The sequence below is a fragment of the Schistocerca piceifrons genome, unplaced genomic scaffold (genome assembly GCF_021461385.2).
Source record: "Schistocerca piceifrons isolate TAMUIC-IGC-003096 unplaced genomic scaffold, iqSchPice1.1 HiC_scaffold_2325, whole genome shotgun sequence".
Taxonomy (NCBI): Eukaryota; Metazoa; Arthropoda; class Insecta; order Orthoptera; family Acrididae; genus Schistocerca; species Schistocerca piceifrons.
In genome coordinates this window covers 1872852-1887065 of record NW_025728257.1, presented here as the reverse complement: position 1 = coordinate 1887065, position 14214 = coordinate 1872852, and positions in this window count along the sequence as shown.

Below are 14214 nucleotides of genomic sequence, written 5' to 3'. Positions count from 1 at the left end.
ATGCCGACTCAAGTACAAGAAACCTGACTCTTCTTGCTGTCTATGTTGTGAACCAATCCTGTGACACTAGTTATAGATTCCGATGCTTCACTTCAGGTTTGCTGTATCCCTTGGACCCTCTTATTGACGACGGAACATAGAAATTGCATCGGAATTAAATAGAAAAGGCACAATGTCGACTCAAGTACAAGAAAACTGACTCTTCTTACTGTCTATGCTTTGAACCATTCCTGTGACACTAGTTATAGATTCCGAAGCTTCACTTCAGGTTTACTGTATCCCTCTTACCTTCATATTGATGATGAAACACAGAAATTGCATCGGAATTAAATACAAAAGGCACAATGCCGACTTAAGAACAAGAAAACTGACACTTCTTAGTGTCTATGTACTGAACCATTTCTGTGACACTAGTTAAAGCTTCCGATGCTTCACTTCAGGTTTACTGTATCCCTCTGACGTTCTTATTGACGATGAAACACAGAAACTGCATTGGAATTAAATACAAAAGGCACAATGCCGACATAAGTACAAGACGACTGACTCTTCTTACTGTCTATGATTTGAAGCATTCCTGTGACACTAGTTATAGATTCCGATGCTTCACTTCAGGTTTACTGTATCCCTCTGACCTTATTATTGACGAAGAAACTCAGAAAAGGCATCGGAATTAAATACAAAATTCCCAATGCCGACTTAAGTACAAGAAGACTGACTCTTCTCACTGTCTTTGTTTTGAACCATTCCTGTGACACTAGTAATAGATTGCGATGCTTCACTTCAGGTTTACTGTATCCCTCTGATCTACTTACTGACGATGAAACACAGATATAGCATCGGAATTAAATAGAAAAGGCACAATGCCGACTTAAGTACAAGAAAACTGAATCTTCTTACTGTCTATGATTTGAACCATTCCTGTGACACTAGTTATAAATTCCCATGCTTCACTTCAGGTTTACTCTATCCTTCTGTCCTTCTTATTGACGATGAAACACAGAAATTGCATCGGAATTAAATAAAAAAGGCACAATGCCCACTCAAGTACAAGAAGACTGGCTCTTCTTAGTGTCTATGTTTTCAACCTTTCCTTTGAGACCGGTTTTAGATTCCGATGCTTCACTTCAGGTTCACTATATCCCTTGGACTTTCTTATTGACGATGAAACACAGAAATTGCATCGGAATTAAATAGAAAAGGCACAATGTCGACTTAAGTACCAGATAACTGACTCTTCTTACTGTCTATGTTTTGAACCATTCCTGTGACACTAGTTATAGATGCCGATGCTTCACTTATGGTTAACTGTATCCCTCTGACCTTCTTATTGACGATGAAACACAGAAATTGCATCGGAATTAAATACAAAAGGCACAATGCCGACTCAAGTACAAGAATACTGACTATTCTTATTGTCTATATTTTTAACCATTTCTGTCACACTAGTTATAGATTCCGATGCGACACTTCAGGTTTACTGTATCCGTCTGACCCTCTTATTGTCGATGAAACACAGAAGTTCCATCGGAATTAAATACAAAAGGCACAATGCCGATTTAAATACAAGAAGACTGACTCTTCTTACTTTCTATGATATGAACCATTCCTGAGACACTAGTTATAGATTCCGATGCTTTTCTTCGGTTTACTGTATCCTTCTGACCTTCTTATTAGCGATTAAACACGGGAATTGCATCGGAATTAAATAGAAAAGGCACAATGCCGACTTAAGAACAAGAAAACTGACTCTTCTTACTGTCTATGTGTTGAACCATTCCTGTAACACTAGTTATAGATTCCGATGCTTCACTTCAGGTTTTCTTTATTGCTCTGACCTTCTTATTGTTGATGAAACACAGAAATTGCATTGGAATTAAATAGAAAAGGCACAATGCCGACTTAACTACAAGAAAACTGACACTTCTTACTGTCTATGTTTTGAACCATTCCTGTGACACTAGTTATAGATTCCGCTAAATCACTTCAAGTTCACTGTATCCCTCTGACCTTCTTATTAACGATGAAACACAGAAATTGCATCGGAATTAAATAGAAAATGCACAATGCCGACTCAAGTACAAGAAAACAGACCCTTCTTACTGTCTTTGCTTTGAACCATTCCTGTGACACTAGTAATAGATTCCGATGCTTCACTTCCGGTTTACTGTATCCCTCCGATCTTCTAACTGACGATGAAACACAGAAATAGCATCGGAATTAAATAGAAAAGGCACAATGCCGACTTAAGTACAAGAAAACTGACTCTTCTTACTGTCTATGATTTGAACCAATCCTGTGACACTAGTTATAGATTCCCATGCTTCACTTCAGATTTACTCTATCCTTCTGTCCTTCTTATTGTCGATGAAACACAGAAATTGCATCGGAATTAAATAAGAAAGGCACAATGCCCACTCAAGTACAAGTAGACTGGGTCTTCTTACTGTCTATGTTTTGAACCATTCCTGTGACACTAGTTATAGATTTCGATGCTTCACTCCGGGTATACTCTATCCCTTGGACCTTCTTATTGACGATGAAACACAGATATTGCATCGGAATTAAATACAAAAGGCACAATGACGACTCAAGTACAAGAAAACTGACTATTCTTATTGTCTATATTTTTAACCATTTCTGTCACACTAGTTATAGATTCCGATGCGAGACTTCAGGTTTACTGTATCCGTCTGATCTCTTATTGTCGATGAAACACAGAAATTGCATCGGAATTAAATAGAAAATGCACAATGCCGACACAAGTACAAGAAAACTGACTCTTCGTACTGTCTATGTTTTGAACAAATCCTGTGACACTAGTTATAGATTCCGATGCTTCACTTCAGGTTTACTGTATCCCTTGGACCTTCGTACTGACGACGGAACATAGAAATTGCATCGGAATTAAATAGAAAAGGCACAATGTCGACTTAAGTACCAGATAACTGACTCTTCTTACTGTCTATGTTTTGAACTATTCCTGTGACACTAGTTATAGATGCCGATGCTTCAGTTCAGGTTATCTGTATCCCTATGACCTTCTTATTGACGATGAAACACAGATATTGTATCGGAATTAAATAGAAAAGGCACAATGAGCACTTAAGTACAAGAAAACCGACTCTTCTTACTGTCTATAATTGAAGCATTCCTGTGACAATAGATATAGATTCCCAGGCTTCACTTCAGGTTATCTGTATCCCTATGACCTTCTCATTGACGATGAAACACAGAAATTGCCTCGGAATTAAATACAAAAGGCACAAGGCCGACTCAAGTACAAGAAACCTGACTCTTCTTACCGTCTATGTTGTGAACCATTCCTGTGACACTAGTTATAGATTCCGATGCTTCACTTCTGGTTTACTGTATCCCACTGAACTTCTAACTGACGATGAAACACATAAATAGCATCGGAAATAAATAGAAAAGGTACAATGCCGACTTAAGTACAAGAAAACTGACTCTTCTTACTGTCTATGATTTGAACCATTCCTGTGACACTAGTTATAGATTCCCATGCTTCACTTCAGGTTTACTCTATCCTTCTGTCCTTCTTATTGACGATGAAACACAGAAATTGCATCGGAATTAAATAAGAATGGCACAATGCCCACTCAAGTACAAGCAGACTGACTCTTCTTAGTGTCTATGTTTTGAACCTTTCCTTTGAGACCGGTTTTAGATTCCGATGCTTCACTTCAGGTTCACTGTATCCCTTGGACCTTCTTATTGACGACGAAACACAGATATTGCATCGGAATTAAATACAAAAGGCACAATGCCAAGTACAAGTAGACTGACTCTTCTTACTGTCTATGTTTTGAACCATTCCTGTGACACTAGTTATAGATTCCGATGCTTCACTTCAGGTATACTGTATCCCTCTGACCTTCTTATTGACGGCGGAACATAGAAATTGCATCGGAATTAAACGGTAAAGGCACAATGGCGACTTAAGTACAAGATAACTGACTCTTCTTACTGTCTATGTTTTGAACCATTCCTGTGACACTAGTTATAGATTCCGATGCTTCATTTCAGGTTAACTGTATCCCTATGACCTTCTTATTGACGATGAAACACAGATATTGCATCGGAATTAAATACAAAAGGCACAATGCAGACTTAAGTACAAGACGACTGACTCTTCTTACTGTCTATGTTTTGAAGCATTCCTGTGACACTAGTTATAGATTCCGATGCTTCACTTCATTTTTACTGTATCCCTCTGACCTTCTTATTGACGACGAAACACAGAAATTGCATCGGAATTAAATACAATTAGCACAATGCCGACTTACGTACAAGAAAACTGACTCTTCTTATTGTCTATATTTTTAATCATTTCTGTGACACTGGTTATAGATTCCGATGCGACACTTCAAGTTTACTGTATCCGTCTGACCCTCTTATTGTCGATGAAACACAGAAATTGCATCGGAATTAAATACAAAAGGCACAATGCCGACTTAAGAACAAGAAAACTGACACTTCTTTGTGTCTATGTACTGAACCATTTCTGTGACACTAGTTAAAGCTTCCGATGCTTCACTTCAGGTTTACTGTATCCCTCTGACGTTCTTATTGACGATGAAACACAGAAACTGCATTGGAATTAAATACAAAAGGCACAATGCCGACATAAGTACAAGACGACTGACTCTTCTTACTGTCTATGATTTGAAGCATTCCTGTGACACTAGTTATAGTTTCCGATGCTTCTCTTCAGGTTAACTGTATCCCTCTGACCTTATTATTGACGAAGAAACTCAGAAAAGGCATCGGAATTAAATACAAAATTCCCAATGCCGACTTAAGTACAAGAAGACTGACTCTTCTCACTGTCTTTGTTTTGAACCATTCCTGTGACACTAGTAATAGATTGCGATGCTTCACTTCAGGTTTACTGTATCCCTCTGACCTTCTTACTGACGATGAAACACAGAAATTGCATCGGAATTAAATACAATAGGCACAATGCCGACTCAAGTACAAGAGGACTGACTCTTCTTACTGTCTATGTTGTGAACCAATCCTGTGACACTAGTTATAGATTCCGATTCTTCACTTCAGGTTTACTGTATCCCTTGGACCTTCTTATTGACGACGGAACATAGAAATTGCATCGGAATTAAATAGAAGAAGCACAATGTCGACTTAAGTACAAGATAACTGAATCTTCTTACTGTCTATGTTTTGAACCATTCCTGTGACACAAGTTATAGATTCCGATGCTTCACTTCAGGTTTACTGTATCCCTATGACCTTCTTATTGACGATGAAACACAGATATTGCATCGGAATTAAATACAAAAGGCACAATGCCGACTCAAGTACAAGAATACTGACTATTCTTATTGTCTATATTTTTAACCATTTCTGTCACACTAGCTATAGATTCCGATGCGACACTTCAGGTTTACTGTATCCCTCTGACCCTCTTATTGTCGATGAAACACAGAAGTTCCATCGGAATTAAATACAAAAGGCACAATGCCGATTTAAATACAAGAAGACTGACTCTTCTTACTTTCTATGATATGAACCATTCCTGAGACACTAGTTATAGATTCCGATGCTTTTCTTCGGTTTACTGTATCCCTCTGACCTTCTTATTAGCGATTAAACACAGGAATTGCATCGGAATTAAATAGAAAAGGCACAATGCCGACTTAAGAACAAGAAAACTGACTCTTCTTACTGTCTATGTTTTGAACCATTCCTGTAACACTAGTTATAGATTCCGATGCTTCACTTCAGGTTTTCTTTATTCCTCTGACCTTCTTATTGTTGATGAAACACAGAAATTGCATTGGAATTAAATAGAAAAGGCACAATGCCGACTTAACTACAAGAAAACTGATACTTCTTACTGTCTATGATTTGAACCATTCCTGTGACACTAGTTATAGATTCCGCTAAATCACTTCAAGTTCACTGTATCCCTCTGACCTTCTTATTAACGATGAAACACAGAAATTGCATCGGAATTAAATAGAAAATGCACAATGACGACTCAAGTACAAGAAAACAGACCCTTCTTACTGTCTTTGCTTTGAACCATTCCTGTGACACTAGTAATAGATTCCGATGCTTCACTTCAGGTTTACTGTATCCCTCCGATCTTCTAACTGACGATGAAACACAGAAATAGCATCGGAATTAAATAGAAAAGGCACAATGCCGACTTAAGTACAAGAAAACTGACTCTTCTTACTGTCTATGATTTGAACCAATCCTGTGACACTAGTTATAGATTCCCATGCTTCACTTCAGATTTACTCTATCCTTCTGTCCTTCTTATTGTCGATGAAACACAGAAATTGCATCGGAATTAAATAAGAAAGGCACAATGCCCACTCAAGTACAAGTAGACTGGGTCTTCTTACTGTCTATGTTTTGAACCATTCCTGTGACACTAGTTATAGATTTCGATGCTTCACTCCGGGTAAACTCTATCCCTTGGACCTTCTTATTGACGATGAAACACAGATATTGCATCGGAATTAAATACAAAAGGCACAATGACGACTCAAGTACAAGAAAACTGACTATTCTTATTGTCTATATTTTTAACCATTTCTGTCACACTAGTTATAGATTCCGATGCGAGACTTCAGGTTTACTGTATCCGTCTGATCTCTTATTGTCGATGAAACACAGAAATTGCATCGGAATTAAATAGAAAATGCACAATGCCGACACAAGTACAAGAAAACTGACTCTTCGTACTGTCTATGTTTTGAACAAATCCTGTGACACTAGTTATAGATTCCGATGCTTCACTTCAGGTTTACTGTATCCCTTGGACCTTCTTACTGACGACGGAACATAGAAATTGCATCGGAATTAAATAGAAAAGGCACAATGTCGACTTAAGTACCAGATAACTGACTCTTCTTACTGTCTATGTTTTGAACCATTCCTGTGACTCTAGTTATAGATGCCGATGCTTCACTTCAGGTTATCTGTATCCCTATGACCTTCTTATTGACGATGAAACACAGATATTGTATCGGAATTAAATAGAAAAGGCACAATGAGCACTTAAGTACAAGAAAACCGACTCTTCTTACTGTCTATAATTGAAGCATTCCTGTGACAATAGATATAGATTCCCAGGCTTCACTTCAGGTTATCTGTATCCCTATGACCTTCTCATTGACGATGAAACACAGAAATTGCCTCGGAATTAAATACAAAAGGCACAAGGCCGACTCAAGTACAAGAAACCTGACTCTTCTTACCGTCTATGTTGTGAACCATTCCTGTGACACTAGTTATAGATTCCGATGCTTCACTTCTGGTTTACTGTATCCCACTGAACTTCTAACTGACGATGAAACACATAAATAGCATCGGAAATAAATAGAAAAGGTACAATGCCGACTTAAGTACAAGAAAACTGACTCTTCTTACTGTCTATGATTTGAACCATTCCTGTGACACTAGTTATAGATTCCCATGCTTCACTTCAGGTTTACTCTATCCTTCTGTCCTTCTTATTGACGATGAAACACAGAAATTGCATCGGAATTAAATAAGAATGGCACAATGCCCACTCAAGTACAAGCAGACTGGCTCTTCTTAGTGTCTATGTTTTGAACCTTTCCTTTGAGACCGGTTTTAGATTCCGATGCTTCACTTCAGGTTCACTGTATCCCTTGGACCTTCTTATTGACGACGAAACACAGATATTGCTTCGGAATTAAATACAAAAGGCACAATGCCGACTCAAGTACAAGTAGACTGACTCTTCTTACTGTCTATGTTTTGAACCATTCCTGTGACACTAGTTATAGATTCCGATGCTTCACTTCAGGTATACTGTATCCCTCTGACCTTCTTATTGACGGCGGAACATAGAAATTGCATCGGAATTAAACGGTAAAGGCACAATGGCGACTTAAGTACAAGATAACTGTCTCTTCTTACTGTCTATGTTTTGAACCATTCCTGTGACACTAGTTATAGATTCCGATGCTTCATTTCAGGTTAACTGTATCCCTATGACCTTCTTATTGACGATGAAACACAGATATTGCATCGGAATTAAATACAAAAGGCACAATGCAGACTTAAGTACAAGACGACTGACTCTTCTTACTGTCTATGTTTTGAAGCATTCCTGTGACACTAGTTATAGATTCCGATGCTTCACTTCATTTTTACTGTATCCCTCTGACCTTCTTATTGACGACGAAACACAGAAATTGCATCGGAATTAAATACAATTAGCACAATGCCGACTTACGTACAAGAAAACTGACTCTTCTTATTGTCTATATTTTTAATCATTTCTGTGACACTGGTTATAGATTCCGATGCGACACTTCAAGTTTACTGTATCCGTCTGACCCTCTTATTGTCGATGAAACACAGAAATTGCATCGGAATTAAATACAAAAGGCACAATGCCGACTTAAGAACAAGAAAACTGACACTTCTTAGTGTCTATGTACTGAACCATTTCTGTGACACTAGTTAAAGCTTCCGATGCTTCACTTTAGGTTTACTGTATCCCTCTGACGTTCTTATTGACGATGAAACACAGAAACTGCATTGGAATTAAATACAAAAGGCACAATGCCGACATAAGTACAAGACGACTGACTCTTCTTACTGTCTATGATTTGAAGCATTCCTGTGACACTAGTTATAGATTCCGATGCTTCTCTTCAGGTTTACTGTATCCCTCTGACCTTATTATTGACGAAGAAACTCAGAAAAGGCATCGGAATTAAATACAAAATTCCCAATGCCGACTTAAGTACAAGAAGACTGACTCTTCTCACTGTCTTTGTTTTGAACCATTCCTGTGACACTAGTAATAGATTGCGATGCTTCACTTCAGGTTTACTGTATCCCTCTGATCTACTTACTGACGATGAAACACAGAAATAGCATCGGAATTAAATAGAAAAGGCACAATGCCGACTTAAGTACAAGAAAACTGAATCTTCTTACTGTCTATGATTTGAACCATTCCTGTGACACTAGTTATAAATTCCCATGCTTCACTTCAGGTTTACTCTATCCTTCTGTCCTTCTTATTGACGATGAAACACAGAAATTGCATCGGAATTAAATAAAAAAGGCACAATGCCCACTCAAGTACAAGAAGACTGGCTCTTCCTAGTGTCTATGTTTTCAACCTTTCCTTTGAGACCGGTTTTAGATTCCGATGCTTCACTTCAGGTTCACTCTATCCCTTGGACTTTCTTATTGACGATGAAACACAGAAATTGCATCGGAATTAAATAGAAAAGGCACAATGTCGACTTAAGTACCAGATAACTGACTCTTCTTACTGTCTATGTTTTGAACCAATCCTGTAACACTAGTTATAGATGCCGATGCTTCACTTAAGGTTAACTGTATCCCTCTGACCTTCTTATTGACGATGAAACACAGAAATTGCATCGGAATTAAATACAAAAGGCACAATGCCGACACAAGTACAAGAGGACTGACTCTTCTTACTGTCTATGTTGTGAACCAATCCTGTGACACTAGTTATAGATTCCGATTCTTCACTTCAGGTTTACTGTATCCCTTGGACCTTCTTATTGACGACGGAACATAGAAATTGCATCGGAATTAAATAGAAAAAGCACAATGTCGACTTAAGTACAAGATAACTGAATCTTCTTACTGTCTATGTTTTGAACCATTCCTGAGACACAAGTTATAGATTCCGATGCTTCACTTCAGGTTTACTGTATCCCTATGACCTTCTTATTGACGATGAAACACAGATATTGCATCGGAATTAAATACAAAAGGCACAATGCCGACTCAAGTACAAGAATACTGACTATTCTTATTGTCTATATTTTTAACCATTTCTGTCACACTAGTTATAGATTCCGATGCGACACTTCAGGTTTACTGTATCCGTCTGACCCTCTTATTGTCGATGAAACACAGAAGTTCCATCGGAATTAAATACAAAAGGCACAATGCCGATTTAAATACAAGAAGACTGACTCTTCTTACTTTCTATGATATGAACCATTCCTGAGACACTAGTTATAGATTCCGATGTTTTTCTTCGGTTTACTGTATCCCTCTGACCTTCTTATTAGCGATTAAACACAGGAATTGCATCGGAATTAAATAGAAAAGGCACAATGCCGACTTAAGAACAAGAAAACTGACTCTTCTTACTGTCTATGTTTTGAACCATTCCTGTAACACTAGTTATAGATTCCGATGCTTCACTTCAGGTTTTCTTTATTCCTCTGACCTTCTTATTGTTGATGAAACACAGAAATTGCATTGGAATTAAATAGAAAAGGCACAATGCCGACTTAACTACAAGAAAACTGACACTTCTTACTGTCTATGTTTTGAACCATTCCTGTGACACTAGTTATAGATTCCGCTAAATCACTTCAAGTTCACTGTATCCCTCTGACCTTCTTATTAACGATGAAACACAGAAATTGCATCGGAATTAAATAGAAAATGCACAATGCCGACTCAAGTACAAGAAAACAGACTCTTCTTACTGTCTTTGCTTTGAACCATTCCTGTGACACTAGTAATAGATTCCGATGCTTCACTTCAGGTTTACTGTATCCCTCCGATCTTCTAACTGACGATGAAACACAGAAATAGCATCGGAATTAAATAGAAAAGGCACAATGCCGACTTAAGTACAAGAAAACTGACTCTTCTTACTGTCTATGATTTGAACCAATCCTGTGACACTAGTTATAGATTCCCATGCTTCACTTCAGATTTACTCTATCCTTCTGTCCTTCTTATTGTCGATGAAACACAGAAATTGCATCGGAATTAAAAAGAAAGGCACAATGCCCACTCAAGTACAAGTAGACTGGGTCTTCTTACTGTCTATGTTTTGAACCATTCCTGTGACACTAGTTATAGATTTCGATGCTTCACTCCGGGTATACTCTATCCCTTGGACCTTCTTATTGTCGATGAAACACAGATATTGCATCGGAATTAAATACAAAAGGCACAATGACGACTCAAGTACAAGAAAACTGACTATTCTTAATGTCTATATTTTTAACCATTTCTGTCACACTAGTTATAGATTCCGATGCGAGACTTCAGGTTTACTGTATCCGTCTGATCCCTTATTGTCGATGAAACACAGAAATTGCATCGGAATTAAATAGAAAATGCACAATGCCGACACAAGTACAAGAAAACTGACTCTTCGTACTGTCTATGTTTTGAACAAATCCTGTGACACTAGTTATAGATTCCGATGCTTCACTTCAGGTTTACTGTATCCCTTGGACCTTCTTACTGACGACGGAACATAGAAATTGCATCGGAATTAAATAGAAAAGGCACAATGTCGACTTAAGTACCAGATAACTGACTCTTCTTACTGTCTATGTTTTGAACCATTCCTGTGACACTAGTTATAGATGCCGATGCTTCACTTCAGGTTATCTGTATCCCTATGACCTTCTTATTGACGATGAAACACAGATATTGTATCGGAATTAAATACAAAAGGCACAAGGCCGACTCAAGTACAAGAAACCTGACTCTTCTTACCGTCTATGTTGTGAACCATTCCTGTGACACTAGTTATAGATTCCGATGCTTCACTTCTGGTTTACTGTATCCCACTGAACTTCTAACTGACGATGAAACACAGAAATAGCATCGGAAATAAATAGAAAAGGCACAATGCCGACTTAAGTACAAGAAAACTGACTCTTCTTACTGTCTATGATTTGAACCATTCCTGTGACACTAGTTATAGATTCCCATGCTTCACTTCAGGTTTACTCTATCCTGCTGTCCTTCTTATTGACGATGAAACACAGAAATTGCATCGGAATTAAATAAGAATGGCACAACGCCCACTCAAGTACAAGCAGACTGGCTCTTCTTAGTGTCTATGTTTTGAACCTTTCCTTTGAGACCGGTTTTAGATTCCGATGCTTCACTTCAGGTTCACTGTATCCCTTGGACCTTCTTATTGACGACGAAACACAGATATTGCATCGGAATTAAATACAAAAGGCACAATGCCGACTCAAGTACAAGTAGACTGACTCTTCTTACTGTCTATGTTTTGAACCATTCCTGTGACACTAGTTATAGATTCCGATGCTTCACTTCAGGTATACTGTATCCCTCTGACCTTCTTATTGACGGCGGAACATAGAAATTGCATCGGAATTAAACGGTAAAGGCACAATGGCGACTTAAGTACAAGATAACTGACTCTTCTTACTGTCTATGTTTTGAACCATTCCTGTGACACTAGTTATAGATTCCGATGCTTCATTTCAGGTTAACTGTATCCCTATGACCTTCTTATTGACGATGAAACACAGATATTGCATCGGAATTAAATACAAAAGGCACAATGCAGACTTAAGTACAAGACGACTGACTCTTCTTACTGTCTATGTTTTGAAGCATTCCTGTGACACTAGTTATAGATTCCGATGCTTCACTTCATTTTTACTGTATCCCTCTGACCTTCTTATTGACGACGAAACACAGAAATTGCATCGGAATTAAATACAATTAGCACAATGCCGACTTACGTACAAGAAAACTGACTCTTCTTATTGTCTATATTTTTAATCATTTCTGTGACACTAGTTATAGATTCCGATGCGACACTTCAAGTTTACAGTATCCGTCTGACCCTCTTATTGTCGATGAAAAACAGAAATTGCATCGGAATTAAATACAAAAGGCACAATGCAGACTTAAGTACAAGACGACTGACTCTTCTTACTGTCTATGTTTTGAAGCATTCCTGTGACACTAGTTATAGATTCCGATGCTTCACTTCAGGTTTACTGTCTCCCTCTGACCTCATTATTGACGATGAAACTCAGAAAATGCATCGGAATTAAATACAAAAAGCCCAATGCCGACTTAAGTACAAGAAGACTGACTCTTCTTACTGTCTTTGTTTTGAACCATTCCTCTGACACTAGTAATAGATTCCGATGCTTCACATCAGGTTTGCTTTATCCCTCTGACCTTCTTATTGTTGATGAAACACAGATATTGCATTGGAATTAAATAGAAAAGGCACAATGATGACTTAAGTACAAGAAAACTGACTCTTCTTACTGTCTATAATTTGAACCACTCCTGTGACACTAGATATAGATTCTCAGGCTTCACTTCAGGTTATCTGTATCCCTATGACCTTATCATTGACGATGAAACACAGAAATTTCCTCGGAATTAAATACAAAAGGCACAACGCCGACTCAAGTACAAGAAAACTGACTCTTCTTACTGTCTATGTTGTGAACCAATCCTGTGACAACAAGTAATAGATTCCGATGCTTCACTTCAGGTTTACTGTATCCCTTGGACCTTCTTATTGACGACGGAACATAGAAATTGCATCGGAATTAAATAGAAAAGGCACAATGTCGACTTAAGTACCAGATAACTGACTCTTCTTGCTGCCTATGTTTTGAACCATTCCTGTGTCACTAGTTATAGATTCCGATGCTTCACTTAAGGTTAACTGTATCCCTATGACCTTCTTATTGACGATGAAACACAGAAATTGCATCGGAATTAAATAGAAAAGGCACAATGAGGACTTAAGTATAAGAAAACCGACTCTTCTTACTGTCTATAATTTGAAACATTCCTGTGACACTAGATATAGATTCCCAGGCTTCAATTCAGGTTATCTGTATCCCTATGACCTTCTCATTGACGATGAAACACAGAAATTGCCTCGGAATTAAATACAAACGGCACAATGCCGACTCAAGTACAAGAAAACTGACTCTTCTTACTGTCTATGCTTTGAACCATTCCTGTGACACTAGTTATAGCTTCCGATGCTTCACTTCAGGTTTACGGTATCCCTCTGACGTTCTTATTGACGATGAAACACAGAAACTGCCCGGAATTAAATACAAAAGGCACAATGCCAACTTAAGTGCAAGACGACTGACTCTTCTTACTGTCTGTTTTGAAGCATTCCTGTGACACTAGTTATAGATTCCGATGTTTCACTTCAGGATTACTGTATCCCTCTGACCTTATTATTGACGATGAAACTCAGAAAGTGCATCGGAATTAAATACAAAATGCCAAATGCCGACTTAAGTACAAGATGACTGACTCTTCTTACTGTCTTTGTTTTGAACCATTCCTGTGACACTAGTAATATATGCCGATGCTTCACTTCAGGTTTACTGTATCCCTCTGATCTTCTAACTG